The following is a 26,112-nucleotide window of genomic DNA, read 5'->3' as shown; positions in this document are numbered from 1 at the left end:
GGTCTATGCCGACCCTCCCCGCTGTGCTCGTTGAGACTTTGTCTTCATCTTCTTCGCTCACCTTTCTGCCATTAGCTAAATTCCTATCAGCTGTCAACATTATGCACCGCAGGCGACCAAATCGGAGGTGCCATCTTCCACCCGTGACGGAGGTTGTCACCTGCATTCGCTTGCATAGATGCGACGCGCATCGAATTTAGATTCGACTATTTTGATTGGTTGTAGATGATTATAAGAGGAAGGAGTATGGAGTGAGTCTGCGTGTGACTGGACCCTGCTCAATTCGATGAGCTATGACCGCATTCATATAATCCGCACCCGTAGGCTGGGTTTACTACATCCAATAGACCACGACCTACTGTAATCCTGACCTGCACACGGAAGACTGTGCCAGCGCGCATCTATGGCCGCGGCCGCAGCGTTTCGTCATGCTATGACTCCGCAAAGCTGCCTAAAGACCTTTTTTTTTTTTTTTCTAGGATATCCGAATATCAATGAACGGCACGCAAGGCGCGGCGGCTTTAATGGGATGCTGAAGCGAAATTTTGATTTCACAAAACAACGTAGAAGCGCTAGGCGGGACGCTACAAACCGAAAAGCATCACCCATAAAGCGATATCCCCAAGGAATGGTCGTATTTTTGTGAAATAAAAGCGCGCTGGAACAAGGCCAAAAAGGCTCGTGACGACGCGATTCTCGTTTCCTCCTCTTCTCGCTTTGACTCTGCGAGGACGCGAAGAGGGAAGGAAGGAAGGCCGTTTCCCCTCCTTTTTAACCAATCTGCAGGAAACGCGATGTCGCGATTCTCACTCAGTTGCATCATTCTCACTCAATCGCATCATTTTTTCTCATTCAATCGCATCATTATTTACAAAATTACAGTCAACCGTTCGAGATACCTCTTTATAAGTTGTGTTTTGTGGGTTGTGGCGTCCCGCTAAACACTCCTGCTACCTTATTTTGTGACATTCAAATTTTAGTTCAGCATCCCTTTAAAGCCTTGGGAAAAGTGGCGCCATTCGTTGTTGTGGAAATGCTCGAGACACGTGCCGCGCGCCACTTCGGGGAAGAACATGGCGTCTGAAATCTAGCTCAGTGCTTCGCTAATGGTATATTCGGCTGGTCACTTTCGAGCACTCCAATCATCCGAGTCGTAGCTACCAGATCCCGGAGTGCCTCCGCATCGGAGCGAGAGAATCGGCGCGCCCAGCCGAACGCTCTTCAACTTTTCAGAGCGGCAAGCCGAGCGGATAGAGGGTGGCGTGCGCCACTAGAGGACGGCGCGAGCCGCCCTCTAGCGGAACGTTTGCTCTTTGGATTCAAAGGGTTGAGCAGTATTCAGTGATCCATCCATCCGTAAATCCTTGAAAAATGGCAACCGTCAACGCGGACGCTGATAAGGTCATCGCAGGCCAGCCGTGCCAAGCGGAAGTTCCTGCGAAACTATAAAAAAAAGTCAACATTACAGCTTGAAAACTCTCGTACTTTTGTACTTACCGCTTTGTCCGAGTAGGTTCGCAATATGAAAATATAAGCCTTGACCTTGGGCACCGTACAAGGCAACGTTGGTACAAGGCAACGTTGGTACAAGGCAACGTTAGGTACAAGGTGTGTCAAACAACTCGGCAAACTTCGCTTCGCAAACACTGTCCTCGTCGTCGCAGTCCGAGCTGCTGGTGTTGTCGCTGTCTGCTAGCTTCGCCAGCAGCACTGGCGGTGCCACCACTAACATTAAACGTCTTCGTTTCAACGACATTTCACCTCAATTCGGGGAGCACAACACAACGGTGACGGCGTCGAGGCTGAAGCCTAGAATGGAAAAAAGACAAGCGCCGAAAGACCAGGACAAGGTAAGAAGACGACAACACAAGGCGCCCCTTGTGTTACCTTGTCCTGGTCTTTCGGCGCTTGTCTTTTTTCCATTATGAACCAACTGGCCCAACTCACCATTTTGTTGCTGAAGCCTAGTTCACATGCAGCGGTTTTGGCCCTAGAGCGGCGCGATTTCTGCCGTCGCGGCGCTCGTGCCGCAGAATTGCTGGTGCTGGCCAGAGCGCCGCGACGGCAGAAATCGCGCCGCTCTAGGGCCAAAACCGCTGCATGTGAACTAGGCTTGACGGCTGTTTTTCGCAGCCCTCTTTTTGCGGAGTAGCTGCGTTCTCGCCGTCCGCTTCCGACACAAAAGCAAAATGGCGGAATGGTTGGAGTCACGTGACCGGTCGGCAGCCAGATCTCTCGCGCGCTCCCACTTCCAAGGCAGAGCGCCTCAAACCGCTCCCATTCGGAGGCCGGTGAGAGTCGGAGCTTCGAGAGCGCTCCGAAAGAACAAGGCGAATATACTTGGAGCGCCTGGCATCGACCAGTCGAATGCACACCGGCTTTTCAGAGCGCTCCAAGATGCCGAAAAACGACCAGCCGAATATACCATAAGACGCTTTAATCACGCGCCAGATTGAGCCACCTAGGAGCCGCCATAGCCGACCTTCTCTTGTTTTACCGAAATGCTGAGCCCCTGAAGCGGGCGCTTACGAGCCTCCACAGAGGCCTATGCTGGGAAGAGGGGCGCAGTAGCGCCTAAAGTGGCGATAACCGGTGCTGCTGTTGTAATGATGAAGTAAAGCGAACGGAATAAGAGGAATGTAAAACTGAAGGTCGGATATGGCGGCGCCCATGCACAGCTACCTGAAAGCGTCTATAGCTATAGCTGCGCTGTTCCGCAATGATCTTCCGAAGGGCTGCATGTTGCTCGTGCCTCCTGCATCAACACACCTTCCGCTACTTTTGAAACATCAAGGGGCTTTAGGTGGCCTTTTCTGGTCCTGACCTGCTCTCCTCGTGGGTCTCGCGCAATCGAGTCGCCAAAAGGTTGTCGCCTGACAGACTCGTGACCTGAGGTGTCGGCTTCCAGCATTGTGGCTAAGTATGAATGATTCAAGAACGCGCCTTTTTTGGACGATGGCACAAGAGCAGTCGGGTCTAACAAAACGCCTTTGCGCTTCCGTGCCTGAGAAATGCGCTCTTTCGATCCAAGCAAACATGAAAGCGATGTACCCTGCTGCGTGCTACTGATACTGCAGCTTGTCGGCTCCACGCAACGATAGGTGTTCCTGAGAAACAGATATCCCCAGCCGTGCACCGTGTAGACCATGCCACAGACAGGCTAATACTCCTGTCGGAGGGGAAGGGCACGGGTATAAAGGCCCGTTCACACGATGCATTTTTCTCGCGCATCTAGTGTCGCGAAACCTAGTTTCGCGAAATGGTTGCGCCGTCTGAACGAGTCCGAAAAGGACGCGCGCATCTAAAAAAAGTTGCGCGCACACCTCGCTTCTGGAGCGAGCTTTTGCTGAAACTTTGCCGAGTCCTGTCAATCACTCTGAGGGTGCCGCCAATGGCCGCTCAGAAACGCTCTCACGTGGCCTTTGAGGGGGGAGCGAGCTGTTTGAGAAGACCACTTCACTGCCGGTGTTGTAGTCGAGCCAAATCCGAAAAAAACCGAAACCACGAACGATGGATACTGCCGGCGCTTCCGCAAGCACGTCAAGCACCACTGAAGGAAACGTGAGTAGCATATCGGAGAAAAATCCAGCGATGGACGAAGACGTAATTGGTGATGATGATAATTCGCGTCTATTTTTAGTCATCATTAAGAAATAAAACCTTGAGACAAGGAAACAAAAAGTGACGTAATCAGTAACGACTCAAACCAGTACAGCGTACAGCTCACATTTACTTCCACGGCAGTCTTCTTCTTTGTCAACCTCCATCCAAATTATACATATTCAACAGTAAATAAACTAAATGGCAGTAAATGACAATTCAACCACTAGTAAGTGACAATTTAAGAGTAAATTAAGTAAATGAAAGTAAATGACACGACGCTGAATGGCTAATGGTGATGATGATGATGTTGGCTTTTAACTGAAGCGCCACTTTATGGTCAACACCCAAACTATTTTCGCGAGTCTAAACGTCATCGTTGTTGCACGTGAAGTGGTACATGTGAACGAGCACATTTCTCGAAACTTGAGTGTCGCGAAACTGCTGCGCGCCTAAAAGATGCATCGTGGGAACAGACCTTAAATGTCATTTTGATCGAATGCCATTCACCGCTCGGCGAATAAGCTCGCGATACTGGTTCTCCACGTGGCAGGTGCACAATGCAGCGTGGCGTATTAAACACGCGGATCGGCCGAGCTGTAATGTAATTTTGTTAAGGCGGCGGTCCCACGGCGGCCATCTTGAACAAGCCATTAGTTCAACGATTAGATGGCGGCACTCATCCGTGTGGCCAGAAAACTGGCTCGTGCCACTAGCGTTCCTCCTCTGCTCTTAAATACTTTCTTTTTGCTGCTCGCCCTTGCACGTTCAGCGCTCAGCGCGTGCTCTCGCTGACACATCTACCAGCAAACGTGCAGTGATGCGAGCAGTGCCCAATTAGCCTAGAAGCGGAGCCCAGCTAGCTTATCTACACGAGCGAGAATGCCAAGTTCGGCAAATTATGTTTTTTGATACTAGCTTTGTTCCGGTGCTGCAGGGTTGGCAAAGCGATTTCGCTAGGGGCTCACGAGTCAGTAGCTATTGTTTTCACTACTCAAGAACTGAAAACAGATTCAATCAATCAGTCAAGAATGTTATCAAACTATAAAGAACATATATGAGACATGGCTTGTCAGCATTTCGTGAACGAAAAAAGCTTTTGCACGACATAAACATTAAAATTCGTTTTAGGTGTAAGTCAGAGCACAGCCGACTTAACAGGTCAATGAGGCCAATCACGCAGAGCCAAAAAAAAAAACAAAAAAAAACAACACTACGTCACGGAGTTCAACGTCGTTTAGTGCGTTTGCTGTCGCCGGCTAAATTAATCGAGCGCCAACCATGCACCGTGGCCATGTGTCTTTGGTATGCGTGTTCGTGCTTCTGTATACTTGTAGTCCTTGACTCCATTTTAATTTATGTTAAAACAAACAATACGAGAATTTTTTTTTCAAGACTCATAATCATGATAATAGTTTGAATAAACTTGATTACCAATTATCTGACCTTATAAATAACTACCCCAATATCGTTGAAATAGTACACCAACGTCGAAAAATCAGCATGTTCAAGAAAAGAGTAAAACCGTATTTCTCAGCTTCAGTGACCTAAACTTTAAAATGGTTCCGCGAATGGCTAGCGAATTTCGAAATGTTTTTTTTTTATGTTGCTTTTGACATATTTTTTTCATTCATAATTTTTTTTGTGCTACTTTGACGTTGAAAAAAAAAATATAGCAATGTCTTTCGTGTATCTTTCCATACATTCTCTGTTTGAATGCAACAGAAGAAGAAGAATTTCACGTTAACGCTGACATGGTATGTTAATAAATATGATCTCGATGATGTCGATGTGAATGATTTCTATTTGAAACTTTTGATGACGTTGATATGAATTATTGTGATTACGATGATTAGCTAACGTAAATTTTATTCTTTTTGTATAATTGCTTTTTTATGATTACACTAGTCCTGCACATCGTTGACTACTTTAAAAAAAAGGCTAATGGCCTCCTCAGAAGAGATTTTAATAAAAAGATAATTTGCCCCATTACGCCAAAGTCCGGCGTCGTCGGCGGCGTGACTGAGCGATGGTACCAAGAATAGCCGACGGCAGAAAGAACAAAATACTTAAAAAAATGTTCGGATTGAGGTCAAATTTACCAGAAATGTTCCTGTAAACTTTGGAAACTTTGGCTTTGGGAAGAAACTTTGGCACATTTCGGTCAAGGTGGGAATCAAACCCGGTCCTCCGAGGTGCGTGACCGGCACGCTTCCCCGAAGCCACGGCGGTTCCATGGTTCTCCATTACTAAAGGTGTACCTAGTGCGTGCGTCATTTCACACGTCACGTCGCAGCCATTTGGCTGACTAAAGGTGTTGCCTTCTGCGTGTGTCAATGGGCACGTGATGGCGGAGCCAATGGGGAGAAGGAGGCACCACATCATGAGTGTATAAAACGAGTGCGCTGCCTACCGCGCGTCACACGCCGATTCTGCAGAAAGAACTTTAATGCATGTCTAAAACATAAATCGAAAACCATTCCCCCAAGGGACTACGGAGCGGGTTTCGCTTTTACAGTTCGGACATGCATCTTGTCCTTCTAGTCTCTTTTCGCTGAGGGCAGCCTGCAGTTTTTTTTTTCTGTGCGGAAAGAGCTGCAGACAACGCAATCAAGAGCGGAAGGGGATGGCCGCCGCTTCGGGAGGCGCGTCTGCAAGACCTGGCCGGACACATCAAATCGCGGCCTTACCGGCAACTCCGGGACGGCGGCACCGGAAAAGGGACTGCAACACCAGCTCTCCACCCTCGTCGGTCATGTCGGATGAAACTTTCTCCGACGTCGAGTCATGCATGGAAGAAGAGGCGATACGCTTGAGCAGTGACAGAAACGACACCGACGACGTTTTCATCCCCGTAAGCTCCAAAAAAAGTCGGCGAGCCTCGACAAACAGCGGTGACACCGTGGTTTCCTGGGGGTCTCGCACGTCATCTAAAAACGCGGCCAATGGATGCATGGTGCTGTTCCGACCGACAGACAAAACCAGCGTCCGGGCGCTCAGCAGACCTAATTTGAATGCCCTCTTAGGCTCCGTTGCTTCCCAACAAGTCAAGGAGATAAGGGTCAACGGCAGGAAAAATTTGATAGCGGTTGACGTCCTGACGGAAGAAGCTGTGCCAGCGCTCCTTCAAATTAAAAAGATCTGTGAGACGCCAGTCGACGCACGCGTACCCTGGAGGGTCCGCCACATCGCGGGAGTCGTCCGTGATGTAGACCAGGCACTGCCGGATAAAGAAATTGTGAAGCCCTGCGGGCCCCGGCTCACCAAGTCCTCGACGTGCGGCGTCTGGGGAACAGCTCCGCAGTCCGAGTCACCTTCGCAGGCAAAGACCTGCCGCACTACGTCCACATGGGGTACGTGCGTCACCCAGTCACGCTCTACGTGGCAAGACCACTGCAGTGCTTTCGATGCAACAGAATCGGACACGTGGCAGCGGCCTGACACGTGGCAGCGGCCTGGGCACGTGGCAGAGGCTCTGTCAGGCACCAGGCCTTTATCTCTGCCCCCCACGCGGATTTTTCCGCGAAACAAATAAAGGAAAAAAAAAAAAAAAGGAGCAGACGTGCACCAAGTGCTCGGGCGGGCATGAATCCACGGCGTGTGACAGTGAAACTTCTCGCTGCGTCAACTGCGGAAAGGGCCATGCAGCAACTTCCGGCCAGTGCCCAGTCCTGAGGAAAGAACGCCGTGTGTGCAAGATGCGCGCCAGAACGTCGTACACCCACTCGGAAGCAAAAGCGGCTATACGCAAGCAGAACACCAGCAAGGGTCACCGAAACGCTGCGCAAGCAGCAGACACAGAACTTCGCAGGACGAGGTCCCAACAGAGGCTATCCTTAACAGATTTCCCGCCGCTGCCAGGGAGTCAGACCGAAGGGAGGGAGAAAAGGAGGGACCATGATACCACTCACCCTCCAAAGAAGAATCACAGCCGCGGTCTCCGGCCTGACGACACTACGTACGCTGGAGGACAAGGGCCGCCGCTATGCTAATGTCGCACGAAGGGCTCAGGGCAATGTTCCCGCGACGATGGAGAGAGCTGACGTCGCTTTGTTCCGAATGGTATTACGCTTGTTTCGCGCAATATAGAAGGCAGCTGGCCCATGCACGGGGCCACACACCAGAAGCAAAGTTCTCACTGGAAGTTCTTGACGCCGTCAGCGAAAGTCTCGAGGCTATCGCCCCACAGTCCGTCTGAGCACGCACCATGCGCCCACAACACCAATCTCTCACAGCAGTAACCCGTTGTCCTAAGGAAGAGCCCCACCCGAGGCGGAGTGACGTACCAACTGTGCCGCAGTGGAATTGCCGAGGCCTCTCCGTCAGACACAGTGAGCTCAGCCTGCACCTGCAACGCTATCCCAGCCCTGTGCTGGCACTCGCAGAAGCTGGGTTACCGGGGAAGCAAACTTTTCCTGGATACGTGAAACTTACAACCCAATTCATACGAAGTTTCCTCCATGGGAGCGCGGCTCTTTTTATACGACGAGGGGTGCCTCACGTCCCAGTTGACACCAGCCGACTGTGTACATTATCGGCGGAATTCGTGGCCGCAAAAGTCAGCCCCGGAAATCGCTCGCTGCATGTACTCGTCGGATACGTACGTCCCGATGGTACGCCGTTGCCGACGAAGGACATTGTAGAGTGATTAAAGGCATTGAGGGAGACCTTTGACTGTGCTGTGACTTCAAGGCGCACTGCGAGGCATGGGGAAGTCAGAAAACCAATAAGCGGGGAGTCGTCCTCAATCAAATGATAGAAGAGCTCGGACTGGTTGTCGCGAACAACGGTGCGCCTACCTTCTTCAGGCCCACTAGAACGTATAGTGTCCTCGACGTCACAGCCCACACACCATCGCTGGAGCTGACTTGGGAAACAGCACCAGATACCAGAGGAAGCGACCACTTCCCCATTCATATCACGATAAGTGGGTGCCAGACGGCCCGAAAGGTGGCGCGATCGTGCACGAACTGGGACGTTTTCAGTGCATCCTTGGACCTCACCCAAACAGACATCCCAGAAGCCATCGTTCACGCGCTGCAGGCGGCAACGCACACGTCCCGTGTCTAGGAATGGCTCCCCAAACCGGACCTTACTTTCCTCAATCTCCCAGCGGCACGTACCAGGGCGCAGAGGAAGTACCGCAGGACAAACAGTCCCGCGGATAAGCCCAAGTTCAACAGAATATCGGCCAAGCTGCGAAGACACGTTAAAGCGCTGGTTAGAAAGAGATGGAAGCTCATGTGCAAAGACGTCAACGCACCCTCTCCCTCGCGAAGTTGTGGGCGGTACTGGGGCAATGACCAGGAAACTTCGGACAAGACACGCTTTGCAAGTCCTAGCGCTTGCGGCTAACGTAACACTCGCGGATGCAGCAGAGAGACTAGGCGCACTGTACGCTCCCGTAGAAGCGACGGAACGGCCGCTGGCACCCGACGCTGCGCCTGGGCCCCTAGATGCCTCCTTTACTGCACCGGAACTCCAAAGCGCCCTCCGGAAGTGTCGTAAGAAGACTGCAGCTGGGCCCGACGGGATCCCTTACCAGGCGCTCACGAACTTAACGGACGATGCACTCGAGGCCCTCCTCACCTAATTCAACTCCATATGGGACTCTGGTGTCGTCCCAGAAAAATGGAAAGTAGCAACGGTTGTCTACTGAAGCCAGGGAAGCCCGCAGACAAAGCTGAGCCTTACCGCCCGATCTCGCTGACCTCGTGCATAAGTATGCTGTTCGAAAGACTTGTGCAGGGGCGCCTTCGGTGGTACCTGGAAGAACGCATGTGTCTCCCGGAGTGCATGACTGGCTTTAGGAGAGGGCTGGCAACTCAAGAGAGCATCCTGGACCTCACGAGCGACCTTGAGGAAAACAAGAACAGGCGGAGAAACACGGTGGCAGTCTTCCTCGACGTGGAACAAGCCTACGACGGCGTGCCGCCATCCACTATACTCCGGAGATTGACTGAGATTGGACTGATCGGAAAAATTCAAGTCTTCCTGGCCAATTTTCTTACCGGACGCAAGATCCAGATTCGAGCTGAAGGCGCGGCATCCTCGCCAAGACTGCTTCACAGAGGACTGCCTCAGGGAAGCGTGCTAAGCCCGATTCTCTTCAACACGGTTCTGGCCCCACTACCGCTCTCTCTTCCTTCGACCCCTCTACCTGTTCAGGTGTCGATTTACGCAGACGACATCTGCCTCTGGGTTACGGGCATCTACACCTCGCAGATCCACCGCAGCATTCAAAGCGCCGTTCAAGCGGTCGACACTTTCCTGACCTAATCGGGGCTATCCCTCTCCCAGGATAAGACAGTCTGGATGCCAGTGCGCGGAAATGGTCGACGTTTTCGCCCCCCTGACGTCAAACTGGCAGGAAAACCCCTCACGTGTGTGAGCAAACAACGCTTCTTAAAAATTGTCATCACAAGTCGGCTGCGCTGAACACAAGCATTGAAAGCGACAACCGCCGTATGCAGGCCGGCCATGAACGCTGTCCGCCACATGATGGGTACCAGATGGGGTTGCACAGAACGGACCATCACTGGCGCCCAGTCCGCGCTGGTGACGTCTAGAATCCTGTGCCGGCTTCCTTACATGTTCCCGTCCCAGACGGATATGAAGAGGCTGGAGCAAGGGCACAGACACGGGCTACGTACAGCACTGGGAATTTCCAACGCGGCCAAGAATGCTGTGCTACTCCACGAGGCGGGCGCACAGCCGCTTACAGTCCAGGCCAGAGCCAGAAGACTCTCCCAGTTAGCCCGGCTATCTACGACTCTCCCAGACAGGTGGTTCCTGCAGCGAATCCAGGCTCGGAACAAGGGTCATGGCACTACACGGTAGAAGATTTCCTTAACATAGCCTGCCCGCTACCGACGATGACGAGCGAAGCAAGGGTAGCGCCCTGGGAAGTTGCCAAGGTATCTAGCGAGCTGCGGATCAAGCGCCTGCGAGCCAAAAAAGTTGGACCGATCAACGCTCTCAGAGAAGCTGTGGGAAAACACATCGAAGAACGCTACGGTGGTTGGCCGCAGATATACGCGGACGGCTCTGTAAACAAGGCTAGAACATCCAGCACGGCAGCTTTCTACATCCCGGAGTTAGCCCTGGAATGGTGCGGCAGGCTACAGGCGCCTACATCCTCCACGACGGCCGAGCTAGTGGCTATTGACAAGGCTCTCCAAGCGGCTGCCCAGCTGTCACCTCACCGGATGGTGCTCCTCACCGACTCAAGGTGTGCCCTCCAGAAACTGGCCAATGCAGAGTGCGCGGATCCCGCGACCACTGCAGCGAGACGAACTCTATCCTTCCTGTTAACCCACGGATCTACGGTATGTTTCCAGTGGATCTCAGGACACACTGGCATTAAGGGCAACGAACGGGCTGACAGTCTGGCCGGTGAAGCTCACCTAGCGCCTCGCACTGTCCCCACACCACCACACCCACAGCAGGCGGCACTCAACGTCCACTGGCACCTTCAAGACAGCAAGCCAAAACCGGCGCTAGCAAGAGGTACGCTGCCCGGCCTATCTCGGGCGGCGCACTCTTGTGTGACGCCTGCGCACAAACACGGCCTACACGAATGCTTTCCTTACGAAGATAGGTAAGTGGTAGCACCCGCTTTGCTCCCAGTGTAACTCCGCAGAGACAGTAGAACACATTGTGTGTGTCTGCCCAGCATATGAAACTCAACGAGCAGCACTGCGCCAAAGACTTTTCAAGAGCGACCTCACCACAAATGACATCCTTGCACCCAACGGTTCCGGACGAAAGTGCCAGAATACCCTGAAGGCCATGTTGGCATTTCTACGAAACACAAAAACCATAACCCGACTGTAATTTTTTTTTTTTTTTTTTTTAATTTTTTTACGTCATCTGCTAATGCCAGTTACCCAGTGCTAGGCTAACCTAGGTGACGGTTAAATTCAGACGACGAACACACACACACACACACACACCAAGGGACTACAATGCTTTCGCATTCCCACACGTAAGCAGTCTAAGCTGCCTGTGTCGAATTTTCTTTTGTGTTCTCTTGCCGCATCCCCTCAGACACATGCATGTCTGGAATTAAAGATTATTATTATTAATGCAGATTGTTGGGCTAGTCGGTACTGGGATTTTGACATCATGATGGCGCTTAAGACGAGGACAAAAGGGAGACTAGACAACACGGAGCGCTCTTTGTTGTCTAGTCTCCCTTTTGCCCTCGTCTTGACCGCCATCATGACTTCAAATATTATTATTAACTCACGCACACTTGTTTTTGTAATATTTATTTGTATTTTTACAACATGTACACTGGAGAACTGCCATGCGGTTCGGATAAATTAAATTTCAGTATGTCTTCACGTTCCTACCCGTACGAAAATGTCAGATGGGAGCGGTCCCAGTTCGGGTCCGCGGAGTTCTGAACTTCTGGACAGTTCCGATCAGCGCGATTCTGGGCGTAACCAGTCGAATCCAGTGAGACGCAACGCACTGGAATCGCACGGTGATCGGTGAATCTGATCCGCTCCCCTTGTTCCTGTAGGGTCTGCTCCCAGCCAGCGGCTCCCAGCCAGCGGGCGCGCAAACTGTGGGCGCGCATATGCGTGACTGGAGGAGGGGAGGGAGGGGAGGATGGCGGAGAACTTTCGCCACTTTCGCGGTCTCTCGCGTGTCACGTGTTAGGGACAGGCGCCTCCGCTGCATCCCCTACGCGGGCGCTGCGAGCGGGCGTTCTCCGCGCGCGCGCCCGGCTTTGTCTGCGAGTCAGCGAGTCAGTTTAGTTTTGTTCCTCGCGCTCGTTGCACGGTCGGTCGGCGCTCGACCGGCGTCGACGTTCGCGCTGCGGGCGCACGGATACTGACGCGCCCATCGTTGCCCTGGATGGATACCTACTGACCTCGGCTTTGCATCTTTATTCAGTGTGAAGCTGCCGACCCATTGCACTTTGGCTCGGCATCTGGATGCGCTTGGCGCTGGTGTGCTTGGTGACAATACTTGGACAACTCGGATACCGCTTGCCCGCCGGAACTTCCCGATGCACTCCATCACTGGATACTGTGCTTGTGCGTGCTGTGTGTGTGTGTGTTCCGTGCACCGTGTTTGGCGACGACGCGCGCCTTGCATTCATTGTCTGTTGCAGTCAGCGGCAGCGCTTCGACAGTTTCGGTTCTCCGCTCCCGTCGGACTGCCGGCCGGCGGCGACGTTCGCGCTGCGGGCGCACGGATACTGACGCTCCCATCGTTGCCCTGGATGGATACCCACTGACCTCGGCTTTGAATAAGCTGCCGACCCATTGCAGTTTGGCTCGGCATCTGGTTGCGCTGGTGTGCTTGGTGACAATACTTGGGCAACTCCCCTAGTAGCACCATATGTTGCCATAACGTTACTGGAATGTCACAAATGTAATGTAACGTTGGGGCACATTTGGGTATGTTATAGCAACGTTTTAAAACTAACGTAACAGGAACGTTCTCCTGCAACATTGTTTGAATGTCACTGAACGTCATGTAACGTTACAGCACATAGGCAAACGTTCCAGGAATGTTAGAGAAGCAACATTGGAGCAACGTTTAGAAATAACCTCTTGGTAACATTTCCATCCTGACATACGGGCAATGTTTTGCAGCGATGTTGGCCTAATGTGACAAAACGTGACACATCACCACATCACACAGAGACTGGTCAAAGATACACGAAGATACCAAACTTAGAATAGTTCAATGTTGATTTTCTTGTTCAAACATTTTTATTTTTATACAAACAGAAAGACCGCTCTAATGCTTGTGACTGGCGTGTTTGAAACAAATGTTCAAAATGTACTCTAGAAAGATTGCAGAAAACTAAAAAAAAATCTGTCCAAAAGGTTTATAATAAAATTGAATTTATTTGTGTGTGTGGCATTTCCCTGCACAATTTTATAATCAAGTTTAACATCATAATGGCCTAAGTGGTAGTGCAAGGCTGGCAAACTGATAATGATCATGGCTTACATTTCATTGCCATAGAATTGTCCAGTGAGCCTCAACTCGATAATTAAGGTGAACAAAATGGTTTGATGTCGCCACACTAAAGCAGACGCAAACACACTAAGGCACCCTACTGTGGTTTTCGTCATACTACGAACGAAAACACAAACCAACAGATCTTGTCGAGAAGTCTGTTAAGACTTGCCTGTTTGAGCTGGTTTCCTTCCTGGCCCTTCACCCGTCTCGGATTGGCGAGTCTGCTCAATATTCACGAGCTAGCATGCACCCTCATCGTTGCTTTCAGGTCAGGGTCATTCGGATGCCCAGCTTTTGGAACGCATGCTCAAGATAACAAGAGCGTGAAGTCATGGGGTGTTATTGTGTTATCGAAGGTGGAAAACTCACGCTGGTGACATGACGACCCAAAGACCTCCCGAACATGTATAGGATGGCATGAGTGGTAGCCTGTAAATTAATTTAGAACACGTAGCTAGCTGAAATTATCACCAAAGGTGTATTTTAATGGTGTGCTCTATTGCATTATATTCGAAGCGTAGCTCTGTTTTTGTGAAAAATATGAACATGATTACCCTACGGCCAGGTCGCAGAGAGCTCTTGGGGTCAACCGACTACTCTATCCCACCGGAGCTTGCTGCAAAATGATTTCTACTATTTAAAATAGAAGCGAGGACTAATTTCACAACGGACTCAGGTCAAATCGAGCGATTGGGTGGTTCTTACTCTCGCCCTGTCTTGGTTGTCTGCGCCAGTGCTTGCCATAGAGATTTAGAGAAATCTTGGAGCATGCAGTATAAAATACACCCTGGTTGAAAATTTGAAATAGTTACATGCGGAAGCTCATATATCAGTCCAATTTACAGCTCACCACTATATTTATTCGGAAAACTCAAAAAGTGGCGGCTCATTGCAACATACTGCAAGTGAGACGACTGGCAGTAGCCATTGTCTCATAGACGGAGGAGGGGAAAAGGGAGACGGTTGAAGGGGAAGGTGAGCGAGGAGATGGGAAGGAGAATAGAGGCAGGAAGAAAGAGGTCAGTTATGAAGGTCGAAGGCCGAAAACACACGCTCACGCAAGGAAGTTAGGAGACGGAAGGAAAAGGGGACTAAGCATGAAAAGCTGAGGGAGCATGAAGAGAAAGATGAAGAGAAGTGGGGCAGGGAGGAGCAAGAGCGGACGGAGGAGAGGAAAGAGGGAAGGAAGAGCACACAGAGGAAAGATGAGACCAATGGGGGAGAAGGAGTGGAGGGGAATGAGGAGATGAAGTGGGGTGGGGCCAGGTAAGACGTAAAACATCACAGGTATTGCTGTGATGTTTTACGTCACGGCCACCGTTGGACGAACGTCAAGATCGCACATCCCTGACCACTCAAAATGAAGAGCCATATGCACCTGCCACCAAAAAGAAAAGGTCAAAGGCCATGAACACAAAATCACTCAAACGTGAGAGAAGGGGGAAGAGGGGAGGAAAGGTGAGGTGGATGGGTAGCGGGAAGGGGAAGGTGGACGGGAGAGTAGAGGAAGAGGGGAGGGAGGAATGAGGAGACCGAGGAGATAGTAGGGGAGATGGCGAGGAGGTGCAGTCAAGGGTCCGAAGTCGAGATCAAAGCTTAAAGGCAACGAACATAAAATCCTATGGAGGTAGGGGAGGGGGAGCAAGGGGCCGCTGGCATTAAATCATGCGAGGAAATGAGGAGGGAAAGGTTAGGAAAGGCAACATAGGAGAGATGGGACGGGAATGGGGTGAGGTGAAAGAACAGTGATTGAGGAGAGAGGGGGGGGGGGGGGGGCAGGTAGGAAGGAGATCCAGCATCAAGGGCCACGGATACACGGACGCACTCCGCCGACCACTTAAAATGAATGGCCGAAAGGACCATGCACGGCCACTACCGTAAAAGAAGAGAAGTGAAGCGCGCGGACGAGTGAGTGATGATGATAGCGCATACTATTGTTGAACAATATTTCCAGCGCCCGGGCGACTGTGCGTCACTCGTGTGTTTCTGCTTCGCTCGCAATTAAAATGAAACGAGTATAATCGCACACACATAGTTAGTCCTCGTTCACTTCTCGCCAAAGAGCTGTCGACACAAGTGGTCAGAACAAAACCAAACCATCTCGGGACATAAAGCTCCAATATTTGAGTTTGAGGCTTCGAAGCTCGCTCTGCGTGGACCACTCTTTGCCTACATTTGTTATCTGGACACATCACAATGGCACAGCACAGTCGCATAGCTACGGTACTACCGTTTCGACGTTAACAGTTCACTATCATTACCGATCTTACGGTCGAGGTCATCCACTGATTCACTCCAAGGCGTTGCAAGATCACCATATCACCACCGTCCACCATGATTGCACAAGTACGGCTTTACGGTTATGGCTGTACGGCTTATACTAATTTCCTATTTCTCCAACCGATCTCATGTTTTATAATTCTTAAAGAAAACTTAATTTAGAACTGTCGGATAAATTTCCAGAGTTAATACCTACTTGACACTTCATATTTAGTCGTTTACTCACACTGTTGATAAGCCAAGACGCCAAGATGCAGCCAAGATGTGCTAGTAGCTCAAGCCAAGCAAGGTCGAAGCCAGGTCGCCAGCCAGCCAGGTCGGCCAGGTTGACCACGTGACCGCATGTCAACGGACCCTCAAAGCCCGATTCTGTTTCATCGGACCGCTCTGCCGCTCTCTCGGCGTGGAGGAAACGTAAACAAAGGTATGTTTCATTTTTGTTTTTGTTGCTACTTGTGCTGAACAATGGAGCGGGCGAAGCGTTCGCTATCAGAGCTATCTGATCGCCAAAAAAGACGTAGGGTAGCCGAAAGTGTTCGCAAGGAACTTGAAATTTGGGATACGAGCAGTGAGGAGTCGGTGGACACTGAGGAAGCATTCCCTCTGCCACCTGGACAACAGGCCGTGGCAGCACATGCAAGATTTGCGGAGAGTTTGAGTACCAACGAGCTTCCGAGTGCGAATCTGAGACGAGCGATACGGGTGGTGCACGAAATAACCTAATCTCAAAACACCTGTGTCAAAATCCCCGCTGCGAATTCCCCGCGTTACCTCTCCCGTCTTCAAAATCCCCTTTCCTTTATCCCCTTGTCAGTTCCCCCGGGCCAGTGCTCCTTAGAAGCCATTTGGAAAAGCGCTTTTATGCACACTTCATAAAGCTCAGCTGTGCTATGACGACCCTAGCCGGGAGGCACTCACTTGATCGAATGACGTTTTAGCGAACGCCCACGTTTCATCGAACGACACTTTAGCGAATAGTCGGACGCCGCGGAGCGGCGTTTTCGGGTGGGCCAAGCGAGTTCATATTTTTGTAATGAGTTGCCGCAGACTGTCGCCGCGAAGCGGCGTAAAGCGCAGCGCGACGGATGGGTTAACGCGCGCCCCCGTTATTCGCTAAAACGACCATTCGCTCAAATGACGCCGTTCGCCAAAATGTCATTCTCTCTTGTGATATGGACCCTCAAGCAACACCGAGACGGACCTGAGCCGCCAAGCTTCAAGGGAACCCAGTGCAGTGAGCTTGTTTTAGACGGAGCGCATTTTTCTCTGAAGCCGTCCGAAAACTGTGTTCAACTGAAGGGTGGCAACATTGCTGTCGTTGGGAACTTCATAGAGATAGCAATGACAAGCTAAAGGCCATTATGGGTAGCATTTTTGGACATCAAAGGGGCATATGACAATGAGAATCAGGAAATACTTTGGGAACTGCTAAAAGGGTATGGCCTAGGGGGAACCACGGTTAAGTTCCTAGAACGGGTTTATACGGAGAATAGGGTGATTATGAAATGGGAAGCCGAAACTACAAAACCAGCAGCAATAAAAAGAGGACTTAGACAGGGTTGCCCATTGTCTCCCCTGCTCTTTATGATATACCTCAGTGGGATGGAAAAAAGGTTAGAACAGTGCAACCTAGGTTTTGACCTGAATTACATGGAGGAAGGACATAAGGTAAATCAACTATTGCCAGGGTTAATGTATGCAGATGACATTGTACTCGTATCAGAAAGCCGTGAGACAATACAGGAACTGATTAGGATTTGCAGCAGGGAAGGGGACAGTTTAGGACTAAAATTCAGTAGGGACAAGTCGGGTATAATAGTTTTCAACGATGAGAAGAGGGAACCCCTGGAGATACAGGACACAGTGATAGAACACATAGAAAAGTACAAATATCTAGGGGTCTGGCTCAATGAGGGAAGGAAATATCTAGAGGAACACGAGGAGAATACAATTAGAAAAGGGAAAAGAAATTCATCTATTATGAAGCTCAAGGCACTATGGAACTATAACAGATATGAAGTGGTCAGAGGTATATGGAAGGGAGTGATGGTGCCAGGACTGTCTTTTGGCAATGCAGTGCTGTGCATGAAATCTGAGGTTCAATCAGGGCTAGAAATTCGACAAAGAAGCGTAGGCAGATTGGCGCTGGGAGCACATGGAAAAACACCAAATGAGGGAGTATAGGGGGACATGAGATGGTTGTCTTTTGAGAGCAGGGAGGCAATTAGTAAGTTGAAATTTGAACAAAGGTTGACTGAAATGGAGGATATGCGGTGGGCACGTAAGGTATTCAAGTATTTATACATGAAAAGTTTAAACAGAAAATGGACGAACCGAACCCGAAAGCTTACATATAAATATCTACACACTGGTGATGGGGCTGAACAGACTACGTCAGTGAAAAAGAAGGTGAAAGAGGCGGAGAGGAAAATGTGGGAGGGGAGAATGCAGGAGAAATCAGCTTTAGCAGTGTACAGGTCACGAAAGCAGGAGATAAGAAAGGAAAAGCTATTTGACAATTCACTGGGAAGTGCTTTGCTGTTCGAGGCAAGAACGGAAGTTTTGAGGACGAGGACGTATAGGGCTAAATTTCAGGAGACAGACACATTATGTGCCGCCTGCCATAATGATAGTGAGACACTGGATCACTTGGTTTTGAAGTGCACGGAGCTTCGTCCTGCCCTCTCTGAAGGGGTAACGGATTTGGCCGGGACCCTGGGGTCCACTGGCGACGATGGAAGGACGGTAGAAAAAAAGATTACAGCGACAAAGAGACAATTAGAAAATTGGTGGAAATTATCTAGGGAAAATTAAATGATGGGCAACTAACTAGCACAGCTGGGAACAGGCGGGACAGAGGAAAATTGGGACTCCCTCCCGCGTGGTTTCGGTCCAAAGTCTCAACCCTGTCTCCCAGTGGGTCCGGTGCTGGGGTAACGCCGAAAAGGTTTGACCAGAGAAAAATTGGCGACTCCCTCGCCGGGGGGAAGAGGCAGGGGGGTGATGTTTTTTAGTTTTTTTGCCCGATCCCCCGAAGGTCATCCTGGTGATATCCCACACTGCCTGGTGATAGTTAGGGGGAGAAAAATTGGTCTTAAAAGGGCGGGAGGAATCACGTTTTTGTCTTTTTAGACTTAGGCTAGGTGGCGCAAGCTTCCGCCCGTTACAAAGGGAATAGCCATTAACATCCATCCATCCATCCTTCATTGAGTCGGATGGGAACCGTAGCATCTGCGGACAGTTTTTCCGGAATCTCAGCAACCTTTATACTTCAAAGTTGCCATCATCAGAGCTAGGAATTTTTAGAGCTACAGGGCTCTCCAAGTAGTATTCAGTGTGGAGTGTGCAGGACATCAGGTGGAAGTGCGTCTGCTTGCAATATAACCAGGGCTATGCAGTTTTTCTTCTACTTCACTTGCAAGTGGGATCAATGTTTGCAACCGTTGCACATCGGTTGTGCTTAATTCGAAAACTGTATTTTTCGTGGCTTATGAGTGGCCTTTGAGGTAATACAGGCTTGATTTGTTGATTTCAGGAAATGTACTCTGTTGTCCATTTATTTGTTGCTTTATTTGTTGATTTCAGGAAATGTACTCTGTGGTCCATTTTTTGGCGGAAAATGATGTTGCAGTTGTTCCTACCTGTTGGGCGTCCAATGGCCGCACGGCATGGCCACCCTACAGATCAAATCGGTTGATGATGGCAATTGAGAGCGTGAAGAGCCCTTTACTGACTGGGCCACATTCTCCTGTCAGGTGATGGCATCATGTTGTAAGTATAGCGGGTGTCTAGCAACCGGGAATAGTCAAGAATATTTTAATTACCGGGAAAAATCAGGGATATTGTCAAAAAGCGAGCCCAGTCAAGGAAAACGAGCCACAAATGCCATTGAGTGCCCTGAGCAAGGAGTTGAGAACCTTGGGGCAGAGAAATAGGCTCTAAGCAGAGCCGCGCTCTGCTTAGAGCAGGGCGCGGGCTCTGCTCACCTAATGTAGAGTGTGCTAGAGCACTGCACGAGCCAGAATTTCTAGGCCCGGCCCGACCCGGCCCGGTAGGGGCATGGCCCGGGCCCGGCCCGAGCCCGATAGAATATTTAATTTCCAGGCCCGGCCAGGCTTGGCCTTGAAGAGACACGGCTCGGGCCCGGCCCGGACCCGGCAGAATTTTAGACAGAAACTTGAGCCCGGCCCAAGCCCGACAAAATATTTGTTTTGTTTAAAGGGCAACTCCGCTTAATTTCAAAAATTTTGAGATAGTGGCCGATTTTGCTTTTTGAAGCACTCAAAAACAATCCCCGATCCTTTGTTTCGCGAAAAATAAAATATTTTTCGTGTAATTTTACTCTAGCCATGATCACAAACCGAAACCGAAACGGTGGCAAAGCCGGACAACATTGTATATTCGGCATCACTAAGCATGTACACCCACGTGATATACAAGGGAAGAAGGAGCTCCCCCCTTATCAGGACCCTCCTTTGTGCCTCCTGGATTAGCACAGGCGTCGCTATTCTCCTCCCAGAAGATTATAGAAGATTAACCTGTCACTCAAAATTCTTACAAAAGCAGCTTCCCTCTCCCCCTCTTACTTGGTGTTCAAACGTATGCGATGTAACACAAGCCGCGCTCAACGAGGCGATCGGCTTATCAGTAGTATCAATAGTCGAGCGCCGGGCCGGCCGAGCGCGTCACTCACGTCTTTCACGGCGCTGGCGCCACCCGTGCTCTCCCCGGGAAAGAAAACAAAATTGAAAAAAAAAAAAAAAAAAAAAAAGAAGCTGTACATGTTTGATGACGTCGCGGACGTGCCGGGAGAAGGAATTTGGAGGAAGCGGAAATGCAGCCGGGCAGTGTTGTCTGGCCCGCACGTCTCATCCAAAACCAGCGGATTCGTGCTTGTCAAACTTTGACAGCGATTTTAATGAACTTCTAGGCGGAATTCCGTCGTAATATTTGCTATGGGGGTTTTGTAGATGATAACAAAGATAACTGTATAGCTTTGCACTACTGGAAAAGAAGCGGAGTTGCCCTTTAATATAAGCCTGAGCTTGGCCCGATCCTGACAGATTATATACATGAGCCCGAAAAAGTTGGCAGGCTTTAACCTAAAAACTGTCTAAGCATAATGCGAGCATATTTGATTTAATGAACAAAAGGTTAGGGCGCAAACGAGCTTGTGGTGGTTAAACATTTGACTGGTGTGCTCGGCTTTCTTGTTTCAGTGACATATGAAGATGCAAAGTTCAAAGAAAAAAAATCCGGAAGCGACGTCCGACCTATCAACGAATAATGAAGAGCGGGAGAAAAGAAAAAGGAAGAGACTGCTCCTTTTCGGTCAAGCTTGCCTCTTCTGCAGGAACGACCTAGCACTCAGCCAGCCCCTCAACTTCCAGAACGTGCACCAGTGCCCAAGCAAAAACGCACACGTGTATGTTTGCTTTTTGTTGCTACAATTTCTTAACGCTTTATAGCTTTTAGATTTTTTATTTTATGTGATTAGCCTCAGCTTGGTTAGCCGCAATTGTGATAGTGAATGGTATCCATATTGTTTATTGAGCACCTGCTGTTTTGGTGTTTCTTTTACAGCGCAGCTCTTAGGCGCCCGTTTTTGGCTTGAGCGGTGTCGCCGTCGCCGTAACCGCGGCGACGTTCCGGCACCGTGCCGAAACGTCCCCGCTGGGTCACGTGACCTCCCGAGGTCACATTACCCCCCTTCAGGAGGGTCACGTGACCTCACAGTTACGCCGACGGCGACGCCGCTCGGAGGGAGGGGGGAGGGGTACACCCTTTCCTCCTCCTCCTCTAGAGCTGCGCTCTAATTTGTCGTTACAGGGAGTTGTAAACGGCTTCCATTTTTTTATCTAGTCATTTTTAATTTACAAAGCTGCTAGTTGTGGTATGCATTCTCGCATAAGGACGGTTATACCCGTCCTTGAAGCAGTAATCTGTCTCCGTGGCCCATGATACGGGGAAAAGAAAAGACGTGTCTCCCCTCTTTGTTAATTTATTATAACCGACAGAACCGTGGACCTGCCGGATATTCGACATACAGTTTATATACTGCATGTCGAAGATTTGTTGGGTCCACGGTTCTGTCGGTTACACAAAATTGCCGAAAAGGGCAGAGACGTCTTTTTTTAAGAACATATATGTTCTTAAAAAAAAGCTATTCTCCTAGGATAAAATGAAAACAAAGTTAAATCGACAAATACAAAATAAAAAAGGCGCTGCGGAAAATAGCTGTTTCCCTCTTAAGAAAGTGCCTTTCACGCATGAATAGAGGGCTGAAGTGGGAAAATGTGAGTGGCCGAGAACAGCCGCCTACCTCGCCGGAAAAGACTAAGTCTCGTATCCACTCAAGTTTCAATATGATAGCAACCTTCTATGATTCGGTAGCCAACGTTTAGGTAGACAAAAAATTTACCGGGTAGTAATTATATTTCTGGTGAATTTAGAGCGGCATCAAAGCTATTTCAAAAGCGATAGTAAATTATGCAAAAAGAATTGTATTACTCTAAAATTTAGTAAAGGGAAATTCAATGAAACGGCGTCAAGTGATTTAATGAAACGGCGTTCGATGAAATGTCCTGTACCCAGTTTGTCGAACCGAAATGTTTTTCGTTCCGCTTTTCGTTCCGGTTCAGGGAGAACGGTTCAGTTCCGGTTCAACTCCGGAGTGAAAAAATAAAGGTTCAAGCCGGTTCGAACCTGTTCGTACTCATATGCTTCAAAAACAGTTGACGAACAAAAGATAAACTATGCATATTGTATAAAAGTGTTACAAATAGAAAGCAAAGGCTCACATTACTGTGTGGAACGAACGAGCTAGTGCTGGGGCACCTCGGGACGTGGGTAAAAGCGCTGTTCAATGTCAGGCAGCTGACCGAAGAAGCATATCCGGGGAAAGACGGCCCCTCTGAGACGATAGAATGAACTTCAGTCCAGAAAAGGCTCGCTGCGCGCTGACCTGGGTCGCAGGCACTCCCAGGGCTCTTGCGCCAATGGGTAGAGTTCTGGATGGCGTCCCCTTCTTTCCTCCCAAAACTGTAACACGTTAGCGTCCCTTCAAAGCCGCGGCTCCTTGTCTAGCAATGCTCAGAAGAGCTGTGCGCCTTGATGTTTGTGTTTCTGAGGAGAAAATGTTTTGGTCCTTGCTGTTTCTGCTACCAGAGATCAAAGCTTTTTTGCTGTTTTCTGTAACTGTAACTGTTGATTAAATCCCCTCTCCCCTTCCCGGTGCTAGACTTTAATTTCGGACTGATTATTAAATCCGCTGAGTTAATTGGAGAGCAGATTAGATGCGCCACAGTATGGCAACTAGTGCAGGTTCTAAAATATCCATCGGCCTTTGTATCACTTTCTTATCCGATCAGTTGTACAATGAAATCAAGGCGTCTAAAGTAAATTGAACTCAATTCTACAAAATTAGAGACAAGAAACACGCAAAAAAGTTAAACTAAGCCCGAAAAAAAAAACAAAAAAACACAAGGACAGAGAGAGGTATAGACAACACTAGGGGTGTTGTCTATACCTCTCTTTGTCCTTTTTTTTTTCGTTCAGTCCGTGATGAAAAACCACCTAGCCCAACTTACCGTTTTGCCACCAAACAGGCTCATTATGGTCACTTTTGCTAATGTACGAATTGTGTATGTTCTAGTGTTAAATTTTCTTTGAGGAGGCATTTCCGGTCACCAAGAAAAGGTTGGGACGAATGTGAACTTTTGTTAAAGAAATACATAAGACCAGAAATCCCGGAGAATTTATAGTTACTCTGCTAATTTCGTTTGAGTTCTCGAAACAAACTATAAATTATGAACACGACCGTTATCTGACAACCTGATAATGGAACGTTACAGAGCTTTTCGCTTTTTGACTTTCCACATAAACGGAGCACCACAAAAATAATTGATCAGTTTTGCCCAGGAACGAAAAAAGAATTATTTCGGTTCAGCTCAACTCCGGTTTGCGCAAAAATATTTTTTTTGTCTTTCATTCTTTGGTTTACTTTTAAGGTTACTGTGTTTTTCGCCACGCACTTTTCACGCAATCTGACTTTGCGTATGAACCGAAAACCGCATGGAAAAATATCGGTTCCGCTCCGGAGCGAGAAAAATTATTTCGTTCCGGGTCAACTCCGGTTCTTGCAAAAATAACGTTTTTTTTCGGTTCACGGTTCGGGTTAGGTTCAATACCCTGCCTGTACCCCATTGCCCCACGTTGTTAATGAGGACGGAGGGAATCGTTTTCGGGAGAATTGATATGACTAGTTGATAAGACTGCTGATCAGCTGCAAGTGCCATGTTTCTGGCTCTCATGGTGCCATTCCAGTCATAGTCATATGAACACCCTGAGAAGGCTGTGTAAAGGTGCCCTGTGGACCAGTTGCTACACTAGTTTGTTGTGATTATAAAGAAATGAGTGCTGGACAGGGCCCCAATTACTGCCTAAAAATCTTTCTAGCATGTTTTCATTAGGTCCACATTAGGCTTCAGCTAGCTAGAGAGTTTGTTTTGCTAGCAGGTACCTTTTTATGCTTCAGTGTAAAGAAGTTGAAAGAGGCCTAGAAGGAGAGTGAGAATCAGACACATGGCATGGTTTTCTGTGGGACTGCCATATCAGGTTGTTGGCCAAACGTGTTGCCAGTGCTCAGCCATCAAAACATGCTTGAGCAGGCGCATCACTCCTTGTGGGTAGGTCACACTTTGCGGAAAAGGTCTAAACTGGATGAAAAGAATGGCTTGTGCATGCAAAGAAACTGAGGCGAAACTGTGTTAGGACAGAGGTAGGCATTTTTTTTTATCTTGATGACACTCTCTGCACTGAAATAGGCACCCATTATCTGAACGCAACCAACTTTTTTGTTTTATTTTTTTGCAGGAGCAGCGTGCCTCTTCCCAGGAGTGACTGAGGGGCTGCCACAAGGGGAGAAGGCAAGCATGTTTCTGATTACAAGAATGGACAGTTGGGCTGGGCTAGTTGGTAAGAATTGATGTTGAAAAACGGTGCAAAAACCAGACAAAGAGAAAAGAACACACAGCACCTTGTCCTGTGTGTTCTCTTATCCGTGCATTTTGCACTGTTTTTCAGCATGTTTGTGCCTTGATTTTTCTGTTATAGTTTTAAATGTCTGTAGTTGGTTACTTTGATCCCTGTTGGAAGCATGGAATTGGTTAACCGTCTTAAATGCATGGAATTGAAAAAAAAAATTCATGTTACCTAACTCATTTAAAAGCTTTTTTTTCTGCTGCTTGCTGCTTGCTTTATGTTGCTGGGAATTTTAATATTTTGCATTTTTATTTCCATGCAGATCAGCCTTGTAATTTAGCGTGTTCTTTACAATTTTGTAGATCTAATAGCTTGTAAGAAACAGAAGCATACACTGGTACTTGTAACGTTTGTTTCGTTTTTGAAATAAATTTATTCCAATAACCTCTTGTTTTCTTCCGGAGTCTTGCTTCTAGGACTTCAAAATGCTGATTCATTAATGGCCTGTAATGCTCATCCATTTACTCATATCAGGCACCAGCTCAAAAAATGACTTCATGACAACCATATATGCAGTTTCTTGGCAAAGCTTGTCAATGTTAGTAATTTTCGGGTAACATTGTTCAATAATGTCCAAGTAACACATGCAGTAATATCTGGCCAGTGCCAGCATTTTGTTAAAATGTTTACTGAAAGTTGACAGAATAAAAGCACTGAGGACAAACACAGATGACCGCTCTTTCATTTAGTTGTGACGCTTGTTTTTTGGAAGCAAAGACTCGCACACAGGTCAAGATTAACTGCAAATGGAATGCTTGATCGAGGGAACTTCAGGAAGATAAGGGTTGAGTCAGTGACACTCCATGTGTTTCAGTCAAGGTTCCCAGATTTTTCCAGTTCTGGCCCTTATCTCCCTATCCCCCTCTTCACTCCCGCCTTCGGTATCTAGTTGATCTCGACCTGTGTGCGACTCTTTGCTCCTGAAAAAATAAACGTTGTTGCGAAATGAAAAAGTGCTCGTTTGTGCATGTTCTTCGCGTTTTTATTCCTTCACTTTTAAGTAAGCCGTAATGTCAGAGCAACATTTTGGTGTAACATTACTGGATGGTAGAATTCGTGGCCATTAACAACAATTGGCAACGTTAGCTGACGTTAGCTGAACATCACTGATCTAACGTCCAGGTAACATAGAGAGCTACGTTACTGCAACATTTTGATGCGACGTTACTGGGAGGTAGAACTGGTGGCCATTAGCAACGT

General features: G+C 48.8%; 1 long non-coding RNA gene across 2 annotated transcripts; it reads left to right on the top strand.

The window, feature by feature from the left end:
* Positions 1-16,146: 16,146 nt before the first annotated feature.
* On the top strand, positions 16,147-25,639 carry LOC120838948. 2 transcript variants are annotated; one of them, XR_005798125.2, is made up of 4 exons: positions 16,147-16,294; positions 19,456-19,641; positions 21,090-21,295; positions 24,745-25,639. It is a non-coding gene; the product is annotated as an uncharacterized LOC120838948 (long non-coding RNA). The 2 variants fall into 2 exon arrangements; XR_005715205.3 differs by lacking the exon at positions 16,147-16,294 and having other exon boundaries at positions 19,333-19,641.
* The last annotated feature ends 473 nt before the right edge of the window (positions 25,640-26,112 follow it).

The sequence above is a fragment of the Ixodes scapularis genome, unplaced genomic scaffold (assembly GCF_016920785.2).
Source record: "Ixodes scapularis isolate PalLabHiFi unplaced genomic scaffold, ASM1692078v2 PGA_scaffold6__148_contigs__length_123643588, whole genome shotgun sequence".
Lineage (NCBI taxonomy): Eukaryota > Metazoa > Arthropoda > Arachnida > Ixodida > Ixodidae > Ixodes > Ixodes scapularis.
Note: the sequence above shows the minus strand (reverse complement) of the source record. Positions and strands in the feature narration are given on the sequence as shown.